Source organism: Chiloscyllium plagiosum, unplaced genomic scaffold, assembly GCF_037043375.1.
Source record: "Chiloscyllium plagiosum isolate Xiang-an unplaced genomic scaffold, Cpla_swu_hap1 HiC_scaffold_35, whole genome shotgun sequence".
Classification (NCBI taxonomy): domain Eukaryota; kingdom Metazoa; phylum Chordata; class Chondrichthyes; order Orectolobiformes; family Hemiscylliidae; genus Chiloscyllium; species Chiloscyllium plagiosum.
Genome location: NW_028270173.1, coordinates 23,885,516 through 23,910,722, shown reverse-complemented (window position 1 = coordinate 23,910,722; position 25,207 = coordinate 23,885,516). Strand labels below are relative to the sequence as shown.

The window sequence follows — 25,207 nt, the reverse complement described above, 5'->3', positions numbered from 1 at the left end:
AACTCTGAACTCCAGCATATGCAGTCCTCACTTTCTCTCTCTTCTCACTCTCTCCCCCCCCCCCCCCCTCCTCCGGCCCCATACTCAATGCACTGACCAATAAAGGCAAGCATACCAAACGCTTTCTTCAGTATCCTATCTACTTGCGACTAGACTTTCAAGGAACCACGAACCTGCAGTCCAAGGTCTCTTTGTTCAGCAACTCTCAAGGACCTTACCATTAAGTATATAAGTCCTGTCCTAATTTGCCTTTCCAAAATGCAGCACTTCACATTTATCTAAATTAAATTCCATCTGCTACTCCTTGGCCCATCAGCCCATTTGATCAAGTCCTGCTGTACTTTGAAGTAACCTTCTTAGCTGTCCATTACTGCACCAATTTTGGTGTCATCTGCAAACTTACTAATTATACCTCCTATGTTCACATCCAAATCATTTATATAACTGACAAAAAGCAGTGGACCCAGTGGATACTGGTCACAGACCTACAGTCTGAAAAGCAACTCTCCACCACCATGCTCTGTCTCCTATCTTCAAGCCAGTTCTGTATCCAAATAGCCAGCTCTTCCTGTATTCCATGTGATCTAACCTTGCTAACTAGTCTACCATGCAGAACTTTATCGAATGCCTTACTGAAGTCCATAGAGATCACGTCCACCACTCTACCCTCATCAATCTTCTTCATTACTTCTTCAAAAAGCTCAATCAAGTTAGTGAGACACAATTTCCCACGCGCAAAGCCTGATTATCTCAAATCAGTTCTTGCCTTTTCAAATACATGTAAATGTTGTCCCTCAGGATTCCTTCCAACATCTTGCCACAAATGATGTCAAGCTCATTGGTCTATCATTCCGTGACTTTTCCTTGCCACCTTTCTTAAACAGTGGCACCACACTAGCCTGTAATATTCACCTTTTTCAAGATTTCGCTGTTTATTTCCCTAAGTTCTCTAGCTTTCATTTCCTTCTGCACAGTAAACATTAGGGCAAAATACTTGTTTAGTATCTCCACCATCTCCTGCAGTTTCACACACAGGCTGATCTTTATGGAGCCCTATTCTTTCCATAGTTACTCTTTTGTCCTTAATGTATTTGTAGAATCCCTTTGGAATCTCCTTAACTTTATTTGCCAAAGCTATCTCATGTCCTCTTTTTGCCCTCCTGATTTCCCTCTTATTTCTAATGCCTTTATACTGTTCTAGAGATGTACACAATCCCTGCTGTCTATACTTGACGTATGCTTCCTTCTTTTCCTTCACCAAAACCTCAATTTGTCTCATCGTCCAGCATTTCCTACATCTCCCAGCCTTGCCCTTTAGCCTCTGGATTATCATTATCTCATTTTTGAAGGGTTTCCATTTTCCAGCCAGCCATTTACCTGCAATATCTGCCCCCAGTCAACTTTTAAAAGTTCTTGCCTAATACTGACAAAATTGGCCTACCTCCAATTAAGAACTTTAACTTTTAGATTTGGTCTATCCTTTTCCATGACTATTTTAAAACGAATAGAATTATGATCATTGGCCCAAAGTGCTCCCTCATTTCACCTCAGTCACCTGCCTTGGCTTATTTCCCAAGAGTAGGTCAGATTTTGCTCCTTCTCTGGTGGGTACATCCACATACTGAATCAGAATATTTTCTTGTACACACTTAAGAAATTCCTCTCCATCTAAGCTCTTAACACTATGACAGTCCCAGTCTATGTTTGAAAAGTTAAAATCCCCTTGATGTATTCAAAATTAGGAATCAATTTTGATAAGTAAATTTCAAAAGCTTACTCCCCACTCCAGCCCAGCTGGGAAAAGATGCTGCAAGATAAAACCTTTAAGAGGTAGACAGCAGCATACTCCACGCTTCAGGCTCTCTGCCTTTATTCCTGATGGAGGGCTTTTGCCCGAAACGTCGATTTTGCTGCTTCTCGGATGCTGCCTGAACTGCTGTGCTCTTCTAGCACCACTAATCCAAAATTGTTTTTACCTACTGTCTGAGCTGCTGTTCCCTTTATAAATGGCTGAAGAATTTATTTGATCCAGAGTTTGCATGCTGGTAATACACAGCTAAGAGTTTTTACAGATTAGACACCTTCAGTTGCCAGGACCATAGCTTTAAACTCATTGGTTAAAAAGATCCAAAGTGGAGACATTTTACCACTCGGATGTTTTGGGACAGGGAATACTCCACCTGAAAAGGTAGTGATAACTGATTTTTAATCTTTGTTAGACAAGAACTGAATTTTCAAGATGGAAAAAAGCTAGGGGGCTATATTCAACTGTATTATCAAAGAGCCAGCACAGGACTGAAGAGTCAACTGGTGCTCTTCTCTGACATAGCATGATTCTTGAATATCCTCAGGAAAAAGAGCCTGCTAATACCTGAACCTTCTTCCACTCCTATTTTCACTTTATCAACTTGATGCATTTGGCCAATTTGTATGTATGGTTGTTTCAAATGGAGCCACACGGTCACAGAAATAAACATAATCTGCAGGAAATACTGTGTGCTCTTACACTTGTGGCTACTGCTGAAGGGCCGAGACAGGTAAAAGCATATTACTTCTTGGTCATGGCCCAGTGGTTGACACTGAGTCCAATGGTCACAGATTCAAAACTCAATCCAGAAGTTTAAGTCCAGAAAATAAGGCTGTAATTTTCAATACAGTACTGCAGAAATGCAACGCCGCTAGATATTCAGTCTATCAGAAGCTAAACGATTTTACAACTGGAATTTGAAAACAAAAAACTGAGGAGATTTTTTTTGGTATCTTAGCCAGTATTTATCCCTCATAATAAATATTTATTCCACATGACTAAAACATTATCTTTATTATCTTGTTGCTTGTTTCTTGTCAGGGCTTATTGTACACAAACTGGCTGTAGTATTTCCTATAACAGTGACTACATTACATCCCCCCAAAAAACTTAATTGTCTGTGAAACACTTTGAAACACTTTGGAATATTTGAAAGCCATAGAACATACAATATAAATGCAAATGCTTCTTTTTTGAGAAAATGGTGACTACACTGGAGAAGAAGACCAGACACCAACGTGGCTGTTATGTGGGCCAATACTGCCAGGCAGCCTGCTCCTTGTAGTTTAGCTATCAAAACCTATCTGCAACTAATTGTGCTTTGGGCTCTCCACACATTCTCGGTTTCTGTGATGGGGTAATATGGCTGACTCTTGGTGAAGCAGCAACAGGACAAAGCAGCAACCAATCCACGGCTTTTGTTTTTGACAGCTTTTGTCAATGAACAGCTTAGTGACAGTCTCTGCCTTTCATTCGTGCATGACCAGCAATGCCTCATATTTTCAAGTTCTGATCTTATCATTCAAATTTCTATCCCTATAATCTCCTCCAACCCTACAATTCTGAAATATCTGCACTGTTCAGCTCTGGCCCTTGCACATCCACAATTTTCACAGCTACAATCTCAGCAGTTTTGCCATTAACATCCCATGTCCCCAGGCTCTGGAATCACCATCTTAAACTACATAGAACATAGAAAAATAAAGCGCAGTACAGGCCCTTTGGCCCTCGATGTTGCGCCGATCCAAGCCCACCTAACCTACACTAGCCCACTATCCTCCATATGCCTATCCAATGCCCGTTTAAATGCCCATAAAGAGGGAGAGTCCACCACTGCTACTGGCAGGGCATTCCATGAACTCACGACTCGCTGAGTAAAGAATCTGTCCTATACCTAAAACCCCTTAATTTAAAGCTATGCCCCGTCGTAATAGCTGACTCCATACGTGGAAAAAGGTTCTCATGGTCAACCCTATCTAAACCCCTAATCATCTTGTACACCTCTATCAAGTCACCCCTAAACCTTCTTTTCTCCAATGAAAACAGCCCCAAGTGCCTCAGCCTTTCCTCATACGATCTTCCTACCATACCAGGCAACAACATCCTGGTAAACCTCCTCTGCACCCGTTCCAGTGCCTCCACATCCTTCCTATAGTATGGTGACCAAAACTGCACATAATACTCCAGATGCGGCCGCACCAGAGTCTTATACAACTGCAACATGACCTCAGGACTCCGGAACTCAATTCCTCTACCAATAAAAGCCAGTATGCCATATGCCTTCTTCACCGCACTATTTACCTGGGTGGCAACTTTCAGAGATCTGTGTACATGGACACCAAGATCCCTCTGCTCATCCACACTACCAAGTATCCGACCATTAGCCCAGTACCCCATCTTTTTGTTACTCATACCAAAGTGAATCACCTCACACTTACCCACATTGAACTCCATTTGCCACCTTTCTGCCCAGCTCTGCAGCTTATCTATATCCCGCTGTAACCTGACATATCCTTCCTCACTGTCATATCATCCGCAAACTTGCTCACCCAACCTTCTAGCCCCTCCTCCAGGTTATTTATAAAAATGACAAACAGCAATGGTCCCAAAACAGATCCTTGCGGAACACCGCTAGGAACTGCACTCCAAGATGAACCTTTACCATCAACTACTACCCTCTGTCTTCTTCCAGCCAGCCAATTCCTAATCCAAACCTCCAACTCACCCTCAATGCCATACCTGCGTATTTTTTGCAGTAGCCTACCATGGGGAACCTTATCAAACGCCTTACTAAAATCCATATACACCACATCTACCGCTTTACCCTCGTCCACCTCCTTAGTCACCTTCTCAAAGAATTCAATAAGGTTTGTGAGGCACGACCTGCCCTTCACAAAACCATGCTGACTATCCTTGATCACATTATTCCTATCCAGATGTTCATAAATCCTGTTGTGGTTCTGTTCGCCGAGCTGGAAGTTTTTGTTGCAAACGTTTCGTCCCCTGGCTAGGCGACGTCATCAGTGCTTGGGAGCCTCCTGCGAAGCGCTTCTTTGATGTTTCCTCCGGTGTTTATAGTGGTCTGTCCCTGCCCTGTTTGTTGATGGAGTTTGTGGATGAATGCCATGCCTCCTAGAGGCATGGCATTCATCCACAAACTCCATCAACAAACACATCGACCTGGACCCAATATACCAACCACTACAGCGGACAGCTGAAACTGACAACCGGAAGCGGCAGGGACAGACCACTATAAACACCGGAGGAAACATCAAAGAAGCACTTCGCAGGAGGCTCCCAAGCACTGATGATGTCGCCTAACCAGGGGACGAAACGTTTGCAACAAAAACTTCCAGCTCGGCGAACAGAACCACAACAACGAGCACCCGAGCTACAAATCTTCGCACAAACTTTGTTCATAAATCCTATCCCTTACAATTCTCTCTAAGACTTTGCCCACAACAGAAGTGAGACTCACCGGCCTATAGTTACTAGGGTAATCCCTACTCCCCTTCTTGAACAAGGGAACCACCACATTTGCTATCCTCCAGTCTTCTGGCACTATTCCTGTAGACAACGAGGACATAAAAATCAAGGCCAATGGCTCTGCAATCTCCTCCCTTGCTTCCCAGAAAACCCTAGGATAAATGCCATCAGGCCCAGGGGACTTATCTATTTTCACCCTTTCCAGAATTTCCAACACCTCTTCCCTACATACCTCAAAGCCGTCCATTCTAATTAATTGTGACTCAGTATTCACACCGGCAACAAGGTCCTGTTCCTGAGTGAATACTGACGAGAAGTATTCATTCAGTGTCTCCCCAATCTCTTCAGCCTCCACATGCAACTTCCCACTACTATCCTTGACTGGACCTATTCCTACCCTAGTCATTCTTTTATTCCTGACATACCTATAGAAATCCTTTGGGTTTTCCCTAATCCTACCAACTAAGGACTTTTCATGTCCCCTCCTTGCTGCTCTTAGCTCTCTCTTCAGATCCTTCCTGGCTACCTTATAACTCTCAATCGCCCCAATTGAACCTTCACGCCTCATCTTTACATAGGCCGCCCTCTTCCATTTAACAAGGGATTCCAATTCCTTATTAAACCACGGCTCCCTCACACGACCCTTTCCTCCCTGCCTGACAGGTACATACTTATCAAGGACACTCAATAGTTGCTCCTTGAACAAGCTCCACATATCATTTGCCCCCTTGCCTTGAAGCCTACTTTTCCAAGCCACGCATCCTAAGTCGTGCCTCACCACATCATAATTTACCAGCTATAACTCTTGCCCTGTAGTGCACACTTATCCCTCTCCATCACTAGAGTAAAAGTCACCGAATTGTGGTCACTGTCCCCAAAGTGCTCACCTACCTCCAATTCTAACACCTGGCCTGGTTCATTACCCAGAACAAAATCCAGTATGGCCTCACCTCTTGTTGGCCTGTCTACATGTTGTGTCAGGAACCCCTCCTGCACACATTGACAAACACCGACCCATCTAACGAACTCGAGCTATAGCTTTACCAGTCAATATCTGGAAAGTTAAAGTCACCCATAACAACCACCCTATTACTTTCACACTTCTCCTGAATCATCCTCGCAATCCTTTCTTCTACGTCTCTAGGACTGTTAGGAGGCCTGTAGAAAACTCCTAACAGGGTGACCTCACCTTTCCTATTCCTAACCTCAGCCCAAACTACCTCAGATGGCGAGTCTTCATCCAACGTCCTTTCCACCGCTGTAATACTATCTTTGACAAGCAATGCCACATCTCCCCCTCTTTTACCCCCACCTCTGACCCTACTAAAACATTTAAACCATGGAACCTGCAACAGCCTATCCTGTCCCTGTTCTACCCATGTCTCCGTAATAGCCACAACATCGAAATCCCAGGTACCAACCCACGCTGCAAGTTCACCTACCTTATTTCGTATACTTCTTGCATTGAAGTATACACACTTCAAGCTACTTTCCTGTTTACAGGTACCCTCCTTTGAGATTGATGCCATGTTCCTAACCTCCCTACACTCCAGGTCCTGCACCCTAAAGCTACAGTCTAGGTTCCCATGCCCCTGCAGAGTTAGTTTAAACCCTCCCCCACCACCAAGAGCACTAGCAAACCTCCCCCCAAGGATACTGGTGCCCCTCAGGTTCAGGTGTAGACCATCCTGTTTATAGAGGTCCCACCTTCCCCAGAAAGAACCCCAGTTATCCAGATACCGGAATCCCTCCCTCCTGCACCATCCCTGTTCTCTCTCCCTATTCCTCGACTCTCTATCACGTGGCATGGGTAACAATCCAGAGACTCTGTTTGTTCTAACTCTGAGCTTCCAACCTAGTTCCCTGAAAACCTGCCTAACATCCTCAGCCCTTCTCCTACCTATGTCGTTGGTGCCAATGTGGACCACGACTTCGGGCTGCTCCCCCTCCCCCTTAAGGACCCGGAAAACACGATCAGAGACGTCACGTACCCTTGCACCTGGGAGGCAACATACCAAACGTGAGTCTCTCTCGCCCCCACAAAACTGCCTATCTGTGCCCTGAACTATTGAGTCCCCAATAACTATTGCTCTGCTCGTCTCCACCCTTCCCTTCTGAGCAACGGGGACAGGCTCCGTGCCAGAGGCCTGAACCCCATTGCTTACCCCTGGTAAGTCCCCCCCCCGCCCACAAGTATCCAAAACGGTATACTTGTTCTTGAGGGGAACGGTCGCAGGGGGTCCCTGCACTGGCTGCTTCCTCCCAGTCCCCCTCACTGTCACCCATCTGTCTGTAATCTTTGGAGTTACTACTTCCCTAAAGCTCCGATCTATGACCCCCCTCTGCCTCCCGAATGATCCTAAGTTCATCGAACTCTAGCTCCAGTTCCCTAACACGGTCTTGGAGGAGCTGGAGATGGGTGCACTTCCTGCAAGTGTAAACTGTGCCTATATTTCAAGATGCTCTTTACTCTCAACCTTAGGTCATTCCTCCCTAATGCCGACTTGCCCAGCTTGGTGTCAACTTTTGTCTGATAATGTTCCTGTGATTCTATATCTAAAGGTAATATTCAAATATTAGTTGATGTTGTTGGCAGACCAAATGGAATGTTACAAGTCAAGACATACATATGTTTTCAAGAATGTTCCTGTAGGTAGACAATGTAGGTACTGGACATGTGCCTGAGAGCAGAAAACTGCATGTAAACCATGAATGTGTGGGGGTGGGGCAGTGAATTCCGGCTGAGTAGATGGGAAACCAGCCAAAAGCAAGAAAACACAACAAGCTCATAAAAAAATAAAATTACTTCCATTTGTGGAGTCTCTTCCAAACTTGTTTCGCTTGGAAAAAGCCAGAAGAGATATATTTCTTTTGTACTGTAGGCAGTAATGGGCTGTGGCATTGCAAATCTATTAGTACAATACGGTTTACAGCAGCCATTCAAACAATCACAAGATGGCTTAATTTGAGGACGCCCCAGCTCTTTAATCCTTTGGGTGGCACGGTGGCACAGTGGTTAGCACTGCTGCCTCACAGCGCCAGAGATCTGGTTTCAATTCCTGCCTCAGGCGACTGACTGTGTGGAGTTTGCACGTTCTCCCTGTGTCTGCTTGGGTTTCCTCCGGGTGCTCCGGTTTCCTCCCACAGGCCAAAGATGTGCAGATCAGGTGAATTGGCCATGCTAAATTGCCCGTAGTGTTAGGTAAGGGGTAAATGTAGAGGTATGGGTGGGTTGCGCTTCGGCGGGTCGGTGTGGACTTGTTGGGCCGAAGGGCCTGTTTCCACACTGTAATGTAATCTAATCTAATATTTCTAGATTTCCAGTCCAACCCCATTCTTTTACAGCATCTTGCTGCTGTATAAAGGACTAATATCTGTCCTGACCAAACTGTTGACTACCTTTAGTGTAAAATAAGCTTTGCTGGTCTCGATCTTGAGTCTATCCTTTACAACTCTGCATCTGTACTTTTTCAGAATTGTTAAATAACACTGCACAGAAAGGGAATGTTCAGCCCACCAGCTCTTAGGTAGAGCCATCCACGTAACCCTGGTTAGCAAAATTAAAGGCTGTGAGGACAGTGCTGGTATGAATATAAAATAGAGACTAAAGGACAGAATACAGAGAGTAGTGTTGAATGCTCATTTTTTTCAGACTGGATGGAAGAAAACAATGACATCCCCAGAAATTACTATTGGGTCACTGTTCTTTGATTTACATTAATGGCCAGGATACACAGGATATAATTTTAAAGTCTGAACATGTCATGAATCACAGAAATGTAACAGTAAAGAGCATGATACAGACCTCATAAGGACATGGACAGAATGGTAAAATGTGTAGACATGTGAAAGATGAAATTTAATGAAGATAAGTGTGAAATGATTCATTTTGGTAGGAGGAAAGAGGGCGGGCAATTATAAACTAAATTTCAAAATGCTTTCTGTTAAAGGTGTGAAGAGACATAGATATCCAAAGAATCATGCACGCAAGTGTCTGAAGTTAGCATGAACATTTGCAAAGGATTTTAAAAAGACTTAATGATATCTGGTTTCATACATTAAGCAGGAATTACAAAAGCAAGGAAACTATTTTATAAAACACCAGTTATGTTATACTCTGGGTGTTGTACTTCATGATTAAATGATGCTGAAGTATGTATCTGTCAGAATGGGCCTGTGGCAGAAGGCATCAGAAGCAACAAGAGGGGAAAGCAAAACTACAAAACCTTATCCTCATTGGTCTACCTGTTATAAGGAGTTACAACCCCATAATCTTTGTGAAGAAAAAAAAAATCTGTTGATGGTATAAAGGGAGAAAAGTAAGTTGTGAACAGGAATCTAAAAAGGAGTATACAAGAAATCTACAAAATAATATATAAACTGAAAGACCTGTTGATGCTGAAAATCAGAAAAAACAAAAACAAATTGTTGCAAAAGCTCAGTGGGTCTGGCAGCATCTGTGAAAATTAATTGGAGTTACCGCTTCAGATCCGATGACCCTGTTAACTCTGATTTCTCAGAACTGAGGAAGGGTCAGCAGATCTGAAGCATAACTCTGATTTCTCTGCACAGATGCTGCCAGACCTGCTGAACTTTTCCAGCAATTTCAGTTTTTATTACAAAAGGATACATTTAAGTTAAATGAGCAAGCAAAAATTTGGCAGATGAGAGCATAATCTGGGAAAATGTGAACTTTTACTTTGGCAAGATAGGTAGAAATGCAGCATATTATTTAAACAGAGAACTCTGCAGCTGGGTGTCCTGATACATGAATCAAAAAAGGTTATGCCGTTTCAAATGATTCAGAAAGCAAATGAAATATAATCATTTTTGCAAGGAGAGCAGTAAAGCGATGTTTTGCTAATGTTATACAGGACGTTGATGAGATTGCATCTCAGACACAGTATGCAGTTTTGCACTCCTTATTTAAGAAAGGCTATAATTGCACATGAGGACAAGGATGTGGGGTTATGAGGATTGGCTGGACTTGTATCTGTTGAAATTTCGAAGAGAATTTTTTTTTCCCCCAGATGGTATTGAATTGATAGAGCTCTCTTCATTATAGAGCAGAAGAAGCAGGGTCACTATGTATTTGTAAGGCAGAGTTAGATAGATTCTTGACTGACAAGGAAATTAAACATACAGTTGGGAAGTAGGAAAGTGGAATTGATGCCAGATCAGCCATGACCTTATAAATGGCAGAGCAGGCTTAAGAGGACAAATGGACCACTCCTGCTCTTAACTTATATGTTCATGAGTTGTCTTCATCGTCAGTATACCCTTCACCACACTGCTGAATGAGATATCAGAACTGGTCTGGTGACATAAGAACTGATCCAGCAACAGTGAGGTGCTGTAAGCCATCAGTAGCTGAATTTTGTTCGGCATTGTCTGTAACCTTACACCTCAACGTTGGCTTCACTCTACCATCACATCAAGCCAAGAAATCTACTTTGGTTCAATGAAGAATGCAGTAGGATATGCCAGGAGCAACATAAAATATACTTAAAAATGATATACTTACCACCTGATGAAATAACAACATTTGGAGAAATTACAATACTGGACTGAAGTCATAGAGATGTACAGAATGAAAACAGACCCTTCATCCAACTCGTCCATGCCGACCTAATCTCGTCCCATTTTCCAGCATTTAGCCTATATCCCTCTAAACTCTTCCTATTCATGTATCCATCCAGATGCCTTTTAAATGTTGTAATTGTACCAGCCTCCAGCACTTCCTCTGGCAACTCATTCCACACACGCACCACCGTTCTGTGTGAAAAGGTTGCCCCTTCGGTCCCTTTCAAATCTTCCTCCCTTACCCTAAACGTATGCCCTCTTATTTTGGACATCCCCATCGCAGGAAAAAGACCTTGTCCATTTACCCTATCCATGCCCCTCATGACTTTATAAACTTTTATAAAGGTCCCCCTCAGTCATCTACACTCCAGGGAAAACAGTATTAGCCGATCCAGCCTCTCTTTATATTTCAAACCTTTCAGTCCCGGTAGCATCCTAATAAATGTTTTTAATATTCTTTCCAGTTTAATAGTATCCTTTCTACAGTAGGGCACCCAGAACAACATATCCTTTTATACAGGTCACTTCTCCAACAGAAGAGGTTCTAATGATCCAAAAATGTGAACCTTTCTTCCCTGCACCAGCTCCTCAGCCACACATTCATCTGCTCCATCCTCCTATTCCTACCCTTACTAGTTCATAACACTGAGAGTAATCCAGATATTACTACCTTCGAGGACCTCCTTTTTAAATTCCTGCCTAACTTTCTATATTCTCCCTTCAGAATCTCATTGCTTTCCCTTCCTGTGTTGTTAGTTCCAATGTGTACAACAACCTCCTGCTGGTTCCTCTCCCCTTTGAGAACATTTTGCATCCTCTCAGAGATATCCTTTATGTTGGCACCAGGGACGCAACACACCATTCTGATTTCTCACTGCCGGCCACAGAAACGTCTACTTACATGTCACAGCAGAATCAGCAATTGGTGAACAAAGCTAAATAATTCCACAGCCAACAGTTTTGCAGTCTAGCCACATCCAAGTGGTCGACTGGACAACTAAACTGGAGGAAGTGGTTCCATAAATACCTCCATCCTGAATAATGGGTGAAACCAGCACATCAGTGCATTTTTATTGAGGTTCAGACAGAACTGCCAAAGTGGAAAGTTCATTTGTCCCCCATTCTCTGGCCCCAGAATCAAAATTACCAGTGCCAATTTGATTCACACCATATGTTACCAAGAGACAGTTGAAGGAATTGGATACTGGAAAGGCTGTGAGTCCTGACAATATCTGGCAAGAGTGCTGAAGACTTATACTCAGAAAATCCACACTAAAGACAACTGTTTCAGTACAGCTAGAATATAGGCATATACCCCACGTGCTGGAAAATTGTCCAGGTTTATCCTGTCCACAAAAGACAGGAGGAACCTAACCTAATTACTGCCCCACTAACCTAGTCATTGGCAGAGTGACAGAAGTTATCGTCAACAGTCCCATCAACTGGCACTTATACAGCAATAATCTGCTCAGTTCCCCATAGTCTGGTTCTGTTAGGACCACTCAAGTCCTGAGCCGTTAAGATTTTGGTCCAAATGTGGACAAAAAAAATCTAAACTTCGCAATGATTCATAAATGACTGCCTTTGACATCAAGGAGCTCCAGCAAAATGGAAACCAGGGAAAAATTCCTAATTGGTTTGTGTCTTACCTAACACAAATGAAAAATTGCTGTGGTTGCTGGAGGTCAAACATTTTAATTCCAGGAATTACTGCAGCTACTCCACAGTGCAGCATTCTAGATCAAAATACCTTCAGCTGCTTCATTAATGGTATTTTCCCATCACAGGGTCAGAGGTGGAGATGCTAACTTGATTGCACAATGTTTTGTACCATTTGTGACTTCTCAGATGCTAAGGCAGTCCTTATGCAACAACACCTGGGCCACATTTGTGCTTGGGCTGACAAATGGCAAATATCATCACCACATATGTGCCACAGAATGACCATCTCCAACTGGAGAGAATCTAACCAGTGGCATTACCATTGCTGAATCCACCAACATCATTATCTTGGGGCTGACCATTGAACCAGCTGAGCCACATAAATGCTGTGGCTACAAAAAACAGGTCAAAGGCTCTGAAGTCTGCAGTGAGTTACTCACTTCCTGACTCCCCAAGGCCTAACCACTATGTACAATTCAGGAGTCTGATGGAATGCATTCCATTTGCCAGTGATGAAGGCCAAACAACACAGAAACAGCTATGCAACATCTAGGCCAAAGAACTCCATCCTCCACTTGAAACATTCACTCACTTCACCATTGACAAAGTGGAAGCAGGATGTGACATCTTCATTGTAGATGCATCACAGTAACCTACCAGGTCTTCTTCAACTTCACCTTCCAAACGTGTGACTTCTACCATCTGAAAGGATGCATGGGAGCACCTCCAGCTGCAATCTCCAAGCTACAATCTCACACATCCTGACTTTGAACTGTATTGCTGCTCCCTCACTATCATTGAATTGAAATCCTCAAAGTCCCTTCTTAACAGCAGTACAGCTGTATTGACACCAAATGGACTGCATTGATTCAAGAAAGTGGTTCACCATCACATTCTGTGGGCAACTAGCAGTAGGCAACAAATGGCAGCCTTACCACATCCTGAGAAGAAAGACAAGTTGGAAGAGTGTCCAATCTGGTCTTCATTTCATAAAAAGAAGTAAGGCCTTGAGAGGGTGCACAGCAGATTCCTGGAATGGTTCCAGCTATGAGGTTTGGTAGAGATGCTCAAAACCTTAAAGGTAAAATATCTTTAAGGAAGAACTATTTCCTGTAGAGGGAACAAGTGGTCACTAAATTAATGTCATTGGAGAAAAGACCAGAAGGTGAAGACTTACACAGCAATTCAACAGAAATATTCAAAAAGAATTGGGCAAATACCTGAAGAGAAAACATTTGTAGGTAAACTGCAAGGAGTGGGATGAAAAACATAGCCACTGTTGTGGTTCTGTTCGCCGAGCTGGGAATTTGTGTTGCAGATGTTTTGTCCCCTGTCTAGGTGACATCCTTAGTGCTCCTGTGAAGCGCTTCTGTGATGTTTCCTCCGGCATTTCTTGTGGTTTGTCTCTGCCGCTTCCGGTTGTCAGTTCCAGCTTCCATTGCATTAGCCGGTATATTGGATCCAGGATGATGTGTTTGGTAATAGAATCTGTGGATGAGTGCCATGCCTCTAGGAATTCCCAGGCTGTTCTCTGTTTGGCTTGTCCTATAATAGTAGTGTTGTCCCAGTCAAACTCATGTTGTCATCCGCGTGTGTGGCTACTAAGGATAGCTAGTCGTGTCGTTTCATGGCTAGTTGGTGTTCATGGATACGGATCGTTAGCTGTCTTCCTGTTTGTCCTATGTAATGTTTTGTGCAGTTCTTGCATAGGATTTTGTATACTACGTTGGTTTTGCTCATGCTGGGTATTGGGTTCTTTGTCCTGATGAGTTGTTGTCTGAGAGTGGCTGTTGGTTTGTGTGCTGTTATGAGTCCTAGTGGTCGTAGTAGTCTGGCTGTCAGTTCAGAAATGTTCTTGATGTATGGTAATGTGGCTAGTCCTTTGGGCTGTGGCATGTCCTCATTCTGTTGTCTTTCCCTTAGGCATCTGTTGATGAAATTGCGGGGGTATCCGTTTTTGGTGAATACATTGTAGAGGTGTTCTTCTTCCTCTTTTTGCAGTTCTGGTGTGCTGCAGTGTGTTGTGGCCCTTTTGAACAGTGTCTTGATGCAACTTCTTTTGTGAGTGTTGGGGTGGTTGCTTTCGTAGTTCAGGACTTGGTCTGTGTGTGTGGCTTTCCTGTATACCTTTGTGGTGAATTCTCCGTTCGGTGTTCTCTGTACCATCACGTCTAGGAATGGGAGTTGGTTGTCCTTTTCTTCCTCTCTAGTGAATCGGATTCCTGTGAGTGTGGCATTGATGATCCAGTGTGTGTTCTCTATTTCTGTGTTTTTAATGATTACAAAGGTGTCATCTACATATCTGACCCACCGTTTGGGTTGAATTTGCGCTAAGACTGTTTGTTCTAATCTTTGCATTACAGCTTCTGCTATGAGTCCAGAGATGGGTGAGCCCATGGGCGTGCCGTTGATTTGTTCATATATTTGGTTGTTGAATGTGAAGTGTGTTGTGAGGCACAGGTCCAGTAGTTTGAGTATGCCGTCTTTGTTGAGAGGTTCCCCATCTTGTTGTCTGTCCTGTATGTCTAGCAGGTTGGCTATTGTTTCTCTGGCTAGGGTTTTGTTGATAGAGGAGAAAGTGACGTCTGCAGATGCTGGAGATCAGAGCTGAAAATGTGTTGCTGGAAAAGCGCAGCAGGTCAGGCAGCATCCAGGAAACAGGAGAATCGACGTTTCGGGCATTCCTGAAGAAGGGCTTATGCCCGATACGTCGATTCTCCTGTTCCCTGGATGCTGCCTGACCTGCTGCGCTTTTCCAGCAACACATTTTCAGCTTTTGTTGATAGAGGTGAACAGTGCCGTTACATCGAATGAGACCATAGTTTCTTCCTTGTCTATATGTATATTTCTGATGATGTCCAAGAATTCCTGTGTTGACTGTATAGAGTGTCTGGATCCACTGATCAGGTGTTTCAGTTTCTGCTGTAGTTCTTTAGCCAGTTTGTGAGATGGTGTCCCTGGTAGTGATACTATGGGTCTGAATGGGATGTCTGGTTTGTGCATTTTAAGTAGTCCATAGAATCTTGGGGTGGTGTTGCTTTCAGGTTTCATTCTCTGTAGGTCAAACCTGGTTATCTGTCTGTTTTTTCATGCCACTTTCATGCATTGAGTGCTCCTCTGCTGCATCACTCTCTCATTCCAATTACACCCCTTTGTGTTTTCTCTCTATTATAACATTCAAGTGTTTAGTCATGATGTTCTGACCATCATGATGTAAAGGACCAGTTCCTATGTTTGGACATCAGCTTCCAGTGAATAAACCCTCCCTCCATCTTATATTTGACTGACTTAACGTACAGCACAGTACAGGCCCTTCAGCCCATGATGTTGTACCAAGCATTTATCTTAATCTAAGATCAACCTAACCCACACACCCCTCAATTTACTGCCTTCCAGCAGTCACTTAAATGTTCGTAATGTCTCTGACTCCACCACAACCGCTGGCAGTGTATTCCATGCACCCACTGCTCTCTGCGTAAAGAACCTGCCTCTGACATCTCCCCTATACCTTCCTCCAATCACCTTAAAATTATGACTCTTCACAACAACCATTTCTGCCCTGGGGAAACGTATTGGCTATCTACTCCATTTATGCCCTTCATTACCTTGTACACCTCTATCAAGTCACCTCTCTTTCTTCTTCTCATCAGTGTGAAAAACCCTAGCTCACTCAACCTCTCTTCATAAGACAAGCCATCCAATCCAGGCAGCATCCTGGTGTATGTCCTTTGCACATTCTCTAACGCATCTACATCCTTCCTATAATGAAGCAACCAGAACTGGACACAATACTCCATTTGTGGTCTAACCAGGGTTTCATAGAGCTACAGCAAATTCTTATGGCTCTTAAACTCAATCCACCTGTTACTGAAAGCCAATACACCATATACCTTCTTAACAACTCTATCAGCTTGGGAGGCAAGTTTGAGGGATCTATGTACATGGACCTCAAGATCCCGCTGTTCCTCCACACTGCCAAGAATCCTGTCTTTAACCTTCCAAAATAAATCACTTGGCATTTATTCAGGTTGAACTCCACCTGCCACTTCTCAGACTAGCTCTGCATCCTGTCAATGTCATGTTGTAGCCTGCAACCGCCCTCGACACTATCTACAACACCACCGACCTTTGTGCCATCGAGAAACTTACTAAACCACCCTTCCACTTCTTCATCCAAGTAATTTATAAAAACTATGAAGAGCAGAGGCCCAAGAACAGATCCCTACAGGACACCACTGGTCAGCAACCTCCAGGCAGAATACTTTCCATCTACTACCACTCGCTGTCTTCTTTTGGCCAGCCAATTCTTACTTCTTGATGAGGAGCAATTGAAGGTTGTTTCCTAATAGGATTAAATCAAATGGGTGCTAAGGAGAACAAAACAGGAAGAAGTGGACCAGAGCGTTTCTCTTCTACACCCACTCCTAACCTCCTTCAACAAACTGTGTAGAGAATGATACACATTAATAAAGGCAAAATACTGTGGCTGCTGGAAACCTGAAAACATACTGCTGAGTTTCTTCATCATTTCTGGTGTTTGTGTGAGTGACACAACCTTACTGCCAAAGGCATAGGAGAGTTATAGTGGTAATGTCATTGGGCTAGTTTTTGTTATTTATTCATTTTGTGGGATGCGGGCATCACTGGCTGGCCAGCATTTATTGCCTATCCCTGGTTGCCTTTGAGAAGTTGGTCATGAGCTGCCTTCTCCAACTGCTGCAAGCAGCCCACCTGCTGTGAGTTGTCCCACAATGCCATGAGGGAAGGCATTTTCAGTCAGCAACCATGAAGGAATGCAATATATTTCCAAGTCAGGATGGTGAGCGACTGGAGGGGAACTTAAAGGTGGTGGTGTTCCCAATTATCTGCTGCCCTTGTCCTTCTAGATACAAATGGTCCTGGGTTTGGAAGGCGCTATCTGAAGATCTTTAGTAAATTTCTGCAGTGCATGTTTGAGATACTACAGACTGCTGCCATTGAGTATCAGTGCTGGAGGGAATGGATGTTTGTGGATGTATTGCCACTCAAGCAGGTTGCTTTGTCCTGGATGGTGTCAAGCTTCTTGAGTGTTGTTGGGGTTGCAATCATCCAGGCAAGTGGGGAATGTTCCATGACACTCCTGACTTGTGCCTTGTAGATGGTGAACAGGCTTTGAGGAGTCAGGAGGTGAGTTAATTCCAAACCCCAGGCTAATATTACTGGGGATAGAATCTGCCATTCTACATGTGATTCCAGTCCCACTGTAGAGGGGTTAACTGCCTTTTAGGTATTAGGATGGGCAATGAATGTTGGCCTAGCTGCTGATGTCCATGTACCCGAATGAATAGAAAACTGCCAGAACATTCCGGATTTTTCTATTTGAAATGTGTCAATTTTTAAAAATTTGATTTTGTTCTGTCTTGAAGCTATGACTACACTCTTTTGCTGTCTATCACAGCCAAATGCATGCATCAATGCAAATAAATACAAAAACCCTGTCCATAAATAGCAGATATTTCCTTATATATTTGCAGGCACAGGCACAGCAACTCGCTCCTCAACTGCCGCTTCACAATGTGGCAGATTTTACAGAATTTTAAAAGGGCAATGTTAGCAAAACACAACAGTGACTCTTGCTGGCGTTTCCATAGGAACATAGCATGAAAGGTTAGGAGCCAATCCCTTCCCTGTCTCTTCAGTTAGTGAGTAGCTGCTTGTCAACTGACAAATGCAGACGATGAGCCAGCACTGAAAGTGCTAGAATGCTCTGAAAGAAAAGATTACAGTGGGAATCTAATGCCTCTGAGAGATCATGAGGGAACAACTATATATGATCAGTCTTCTGAAAAAAACCAACATCGCTGCATCAAACTGGACCAACAAGTGATAAACTCAATTCCTTCAGGAAATATATATCCACATCTATATATATCTTCAGCCCACTGCTATCTAATACAAGATGGTATACAATATTATTGCTGGCAAATGTGAGGACTGTAGATGCTGGAAACCAGAGTTTAGATCAGAGTGGTGCTGGAAAAGCACAGCAGGTCAGGCAGCATCCGAGGAACAGGAAAATTGATGTTTCGGGCAAAAGCCCTTCATCAGAAATAGAGGCAGGGAGGCTCCAGGGTGGAGAGATAAATGGGGGTGGGGTGGGGCTGGGGAGAAGGTAGCAAAGAGTGAATGGGGGTGGGGATGGAGGTGATAGGTCAGAGAGGAGGGTGCTACCTTCCCTCACCCTCCTCTCTGACCTATCACCTCCATCCCCACCCCCATTCACCTATTGTACTCTATGCTACCTTCTCCTGAGCACCCCCCCCATTTAACTCTCACCCTGGAAGCTCCCTGCCTGTATTCCTGATGCCCGAAACGTTGATTTTCCTGCTCCTCAGATGCTGCTTGACCTGCTGTGCTTTTCCAGCACCACTCTGATCTAAACTACAATACTATACACTCCAGTTCACAATGCAAATTTGTATCTAGAAGCGATGTCACAACAGCCTTCTTAGTCTGTTGGTGCAACACTGCACAAATTCTGTTAGTTTCAACTTAGTTCTCTTAGCCTGGAAGTGTTTGATGGGGTAGTTTAGATGGAGATGGAAATGTGTTGCTGGAAAAGCGCAGCAGGTCAGGCAGCATCTAGGGAACAGGAGAATCGACGTTTCGGGCATTAGCCCTTCTTCAGGAAGGATGGAGCCTTGGATGGATAGTTTAGATGGAGCCTTTTTCCGTATCGAACCAGTACTGTACCTGGTCTGGGAGTGTTTGATTGGACAGTGTAGAGGAAGATTTACTCTATATCTAACTCATGCTGGAGTGTTTGATGGGAGAGTGTAGGCAGAGCATTACTTTGTATCTAATTTGTGCTGCATTCATCATGAGAATGTTTGATGGACAGTGTACAGGGAGCTTTGCGGATCTCTTGAGAAACTGCCATTGAAAAATGTTGCTCAATAACTTGTCTTGGCTTGATGAAAATCAAAGTGGTGAGAATGGAAGCACAGACTATAGGACCGTCACCCAACCCAATGACCACTAATAATGCATAGAATGTGAGTCATGTAGTTATTAACAGATTCACTCAAGGAATAAGAATGTTCCAGAATTTCCTGTCCAATTCCCCTGCTTCATTGAGCTGAATTCCAAAGGTGAAGTGAGAGTAATAGCTCTTGAAGATATCAAGGCTATATTATGCTGACTGTAGCATCAAGGAGACCTAGCAAAAGTGGAATCAATGGGTATTAGGGGACACATTAATTGGAGTCATACTTGCCACATCAGAAGGTGGTTGTGCTTGTTGGAGGTCAGTCATCTCAGCTCTATAACATCTTTGCATGAGTTCTTCAGGAGTGTGAACCAGGCCTGACTATCTTCAGATGCTTCATTAATGATCTTCCCCCATCATAAGATTAGAGATGGGGAAGTTCACTGATGATTGCACAATATTCATCACCACTTACAAGTCCTTATATACTGAAGCAGTCAATGTTGAAATGCAACTAGATCGGGGCAATATCCAAGCTTGGGCTGACAAGTAACAACTCACCATCCTGACTTTACGTTTATTCATTTGTGGAACATGGGCATCGCTAGCTGGCCAACATTTATTGCTGTCCCTAGTTGCTCCTGAGTAGGTGGTAGTGAGCTGCATTCTTGAACCACTGCAGTTCATGTGCCTGAGGGACAGAATTCCAAGACTTTCATCCAGTGACAATGAAGGAATGGTGTAATATTTCCAAGTCAGGATGGTATGTGGCTTGAAGGGCAATGCAGGTGGTGGTGTTCCCATGTATCTGCTGACCTTGTCCTTCTAGAAGGAAATGGTTATGGGTGTGGAAGGTGCCGTCTAAGGATCTTCAATGAATTTCTGCTGTTTATCTTTTAGATAGTACATACTGCTGCTCTGGAACATTGGTAGTGGAGTGAGTGAATGCTTGTGGATTTGGTGCCGATCAAGCGGGTTGCTTTGTCCCGGATGATGTCAAGCTTCAAATGTTGTTAGAGCTGCACTCATCCAGGCAAGTGGGGATTATTTCATCACATTCCTGACTTGTGTCTTACAGATGGTGGACAAGCTTTGGGAACTCAGGAGGTGAGTTACTTTCCACAGTATTCCTAGCCTCTGGCCTGCTCTTGGAGCTACTGTGTTTATGTGGCAAGGTCAGTTGAATTTCTGGTCAATGATAACCCCCAGGATATTTGATAGTGGGGGAATTCAGTGAGGGTAACACTATTGAAGGTCATTGGGTGGTGTTCAAATTGTTTCTTATTGGAAATGGTCATTGCCTAGTATTTATGTGGCACAAATGTTACTTGGCATTTGCCAGCCCAAGCTTGGATATTGTCCAGATTTTTTTTGCATTTGAACACAGACTGTTTCAGTACGTGATGAGTAATGAATGATGATAAATGTTGTGCAATCATTAGCGAACATTTCTACTTCTGACTTTATGATAGAGGGAAGGCCATTGATGGCTGGGCCTGGGATATTCGTGGAGAAAGTGAGGACTGCAGATGCTGGAGATCAGAGCTGAAAAATGCAGCAGGTCGCATATGCCTGAAACATTGATTCTCCTGTTCCTTTGATGCTGCCTGACCTGCTGCGCTTTTCCAGCAACACATTTTTCACCTGGAATATTCGTGCAGACATGTCCTAAGCTGAGATAACCTACCTTCAACAACTACAATCATCTTCCTCTGTGTGTGGTATGACTCCAACCGGCAGAGAGTTTGCCCCTGATACCCATTGGTTCCATTTTTGCAAGGGCTCTTTGATGCCATTTTTGGCTAAACGTGGCGTTGATGTCAAGGGCTGTCACTTAGCTCACCTGCTTGAATTCAGCTTTTTTGTTCATGTTTGAACCTGGACTGTAATGAGGCCAGGAGCTGAGTGGCTCTGGCGGAACCCAAGCTGGGTATTACTGAGCAGATTATTATTGAGCAGGTGCTGCTTGATAGCACTGTTGATGACCCCTCCAACCACATGGCATCAATGTCAATTTCACCAGTTTCCTCATCTCCCCTTCCCCCACCGCATCCCAGATCCAACCCTCCAACTCAGTACTGCCCTCTTGAACTGTCCTACCTGTTCATCTTTCTTTCCACCAATCCACTGGAGTCTCCCTTCCGACATATCACCATCACCATCACCCCCACCTCCATCTACCTACTGTCTTCACAGCTATTCTCCTCCCAGCTCCACCCCGACCCTCCTATTTATCTCTCAGCCCCCTTACCTCCCCCACATTCCTGATGAAGAGCTTATGCCTGATTCTCCTGTTCCTTCTATGTTGCCTGATCTATTGTGCTTTTCCAGCGCCACACTTTTCAACTCTGATTTCCAGCATTGAAGTCCTCACTTCCTCCTAGCACTGTTAATGACAACTTCTATCACTTTACTGATGTTCAAGAGTAGGCTGATGGGGCTTGATTATCCTGGTTTCTGTGTACAGGATATACATGGGTGATTTTCCACATTTTCAGGTAGATGCCAATTTTGTAACTGTATTGGAAGAGCTTGATTAGGGAAGCAAGGAAGTTCTGGTGCACAAGCCTTCAGTATGATTATTGGAATGTTGTCAGGACCCATAGACTTTGCAGTATCCAGTGTCCATTTTTTGATATCATATGGAGTGAATTGAATTGGCTGAAGACTTGTATCAGTGATGCTGGGGACGGCTGGAGAAGGCCGATCTGGATTATCCGACTTCTGGCTAAAGATTACTGTGAATGTTTCAGCCTTACCTTTTATACAGGTGTGTTTGGCTCTTTTATCCTTGAGGATTGGGATAGTTGTGGAGTTGCCTCCTCCATAGAGTTGTTTAAATGTCCATCACCTTTCATGACTCTTGAGCTAACATTTGCTGCACCTCACCATTCCCAGCTATAAAGAATTTAAAATTATTTCTTTGATGACTGCAACAGAGGACAGAGGGTGAACCAATTCTGATCCCTGAATTTTCAGAGCTCATCATAAATGGCATGATCACTAGCTGTGGCAACCCACAAGTTGGGTGGGAATTTACAGGACGTTTGAGTTTCTGTGTACTGTCCAATGGTTCTAAGGAGACAAGGATGGAAAAGCTGACACCAGGATTAGCTCTAACATCTCCAGATATTCCAATAATCTCCTGATGCCTACTCTTGTGATTCAGAGGTGAGAGTGTGCCACTTGCATGAAGTGGTGGCGATTGAAGAAAACTTTAACAGCAGGGACTCTCACAAGGGAATATAAACTGTAAAACAGGAGCACGTGTCATCAGGAGGGGAGCAGCACCTTCTCAGGGAGCCTGAAAATTCAGGGCATAGGGTTTTGTTTCATTTATTCTTGCAAAGGTTCTGGATGGCACTGGTTCGGCCAGCATTTGCTGCCCATCTAGCACTTGAGAAATTCATGGTGAGATGCCTTCTTGAACCATTGCAATCCATATCATGCAGGTTCGCTCAATTCTGTTAGAAAAGCAAATTCCACGATTTTAACCTCACAACAGTAAAGAAATAGTGATATGATTCTAAGTCAAGATGGTGTGTGGCTTGAAGGAGAACTTGTAAGTGGTGGTATCTATTGTCCCTAGTTACCCTGAGAAACATTAAAACGTAAAAATAGGAGAAAGATTGGATGTCCAGCCTTTTGAGTCTGCTCCATCATTCAATATGATTGTGCCTGGTTTCCAACTCAGTTTCTTATTCTCTCTTTCTCCCTGTAACCTTTGGTCCCTTTCGCCCTAAGAACTCTATCTGACGCTTTCTTGAAACATTCAATGTTTTTGCCCTCAGCCACTTGCTGGGACAGAAAATTCCACATGCTCACCATTTTCTGGATGAAGAAATGTCTCATCACAGTCATAAGTGGCCTACCCTGTATCCTTAGACTTCCTCCCCAGGTTTTCTGAACTCTCCACTCAATAAGAATATACTTCCAGCATTCACCCTTTCTAGGCCTGTTAGAATTTATAGGTTTCTGTGAGATATCCTTCATTCCTTTAAACTCAGTGAATCCAGTTTATCACCTTCTGCAAATTCACTTAATCCAGTCTCTATTCATATGTCAGCCCAGCTATCCCATGAATCCTGATGAAGGGCTTTTGCCCAAAATGTCGATTTTCCTGCTCCTCGGATTCTGCCTGACTTGCTGTGCTTTTCCAGCACCACTCTAATCTAGACTCTATCCCATGAATCAGTCTAGTACACCATTGTTGCACTCCTTCCATATCTAGAACATATTTCTTCAGGTAAGGAGTCCAAAGCTCTAGGTGTGATCTTGCCAAAACCCACTAAAATTGCAGCAAGACTTTCCTGCTCCTGTATTTGAATCTCTAGCAATGAAGGCCAACATCCTGTGCTGCACCTGCATGCTTAGTTTCAGCAACTGGTTGCATGGACATTGCACCTCCCCCTTTCCCAATCACTTTCCATTCAGATAAAACTCTGCCATCCTGTTTTTGGTACCAAAGTGGACAGCCACATTATACTTCATCTGGAACGCATTTGCTCACTCACTCAATTTGTCCAAATCATTAAAGCACCACTGCATCCGCCTCACAGTTCAACCTTCCAAGCAGTTTTATGTTGTCTGCAAATTTAAACATATCAAATTTCATATCTTCATCTAAACTTATATATGGTATGAACAGCTGAGGTCCAAGCACTGATCCCTGTAGTACCCCATCAGTCACTGTCTACCGCTCAGAAAAAGACCCATTTATTCCAACTCTTTAATTCCTCTCTGACAATGAATTCTCCATCCATATCAGTACACTATCAGCAATCCCATGCACTTTATTTTTACATGTTAATCTGTTACGTTGGACCTTTTTGAAAATCTTCTGCAATTTCAAGTAAACCACATCCACTGATATCCCCTTATCAACTATGCCAATTTCATCCTCGAAAAACTCTAGTGGATTTGCAGAAGGTGATACTGGATTGCCATCTTGAACCATGCACTGAAGCAGTTTCTCCCATACTTGCTTTCAGTATCAAGTTGAATATTGAATTAGTTATAGAGCAGATTGAGTAAAGACAGCAGGTTTGCCTTCCTAAAGAAAACAGATTTATAATCAGATTTTGAACAGATTGACCAACAAAAAAGTGACATCCATAAGTTACTTTGGCCATCAGCAGTAGCAACAGAACTGCATTCAATCACAATTTCTACTTTCATAGTGTGACATATCCACAGTAGATCAGACACCAACCCTGGCTCAAGAAGATTTCAGGACAGTATGTCAGGAGAAATAACAAGCATATATAAAAATATGGTGTGAAGTTATAACACAAAAAACAGCATGCAGTAGATAGTGCTTACGATAAGATCTACACTCTGCAGTCTTGCACATCTAGTTGAGAGTGGTGAGGTCAATTAAACAAATAATAGGAGAAGACTCCACAAATATCCTTGTTGTCAACAGTACTGGAGTCTCACACATTACTGCAAAAGACAAGATTTTAGCATTTGTACTCATCTTAGCCTCCTTCTGAGGTCTCCAGAATTAATTATTAAGATCTGCCAATTCAATTCATTACATTTAATATATTGCTGAAGGCATTGGATACTGCAAAGGGTATGGACCCTGGCAACAATCCAACAATAATATTGTAAACGTAAGTTCCAGAATTAGCTGTGCCCCTGGTGAAGTTGTTCCAGCATAGCTACTGCACAGGTATCTACACAACAATTTGGAATAG

The 25,207-nt window shown here is 43.4% G+C and overlaps 1 protein-coding gene and 1 long non-coding RNA gene across 22 annotated transcripts in view; one reads left to right on the top strand and one right to left on the bottom strand.

The window, feature by feature from the left end:
* LOC122541389 (ras/Rap GTPase-activating protein SynGAP-like) overlaps nt 1-25,207 on the bottom strand; it is a 1,066,559-nt gene that overhangs the window by 272,005 nt on the left and 769,347 nt on the right. The window lies entirely within an intron of this gene.
* Nucleotides 1-25,207, top strand: part of LOC148140466 (uncharacterized) — a 53,562-nt gene that overhangs the window by 7,615 nt on the left and 20,740 nt on the right. Inside the window, exon 2 of the long non-coding RNA XR_015753054.1 lies at nt 20,584-20,612. This is a non-coding gene — a long non-coding RNA (uncharacterized LOC148140466). The remainder of the gene's footprint in view (nt 1-20,583; nt 20,613-25,207) is intronic.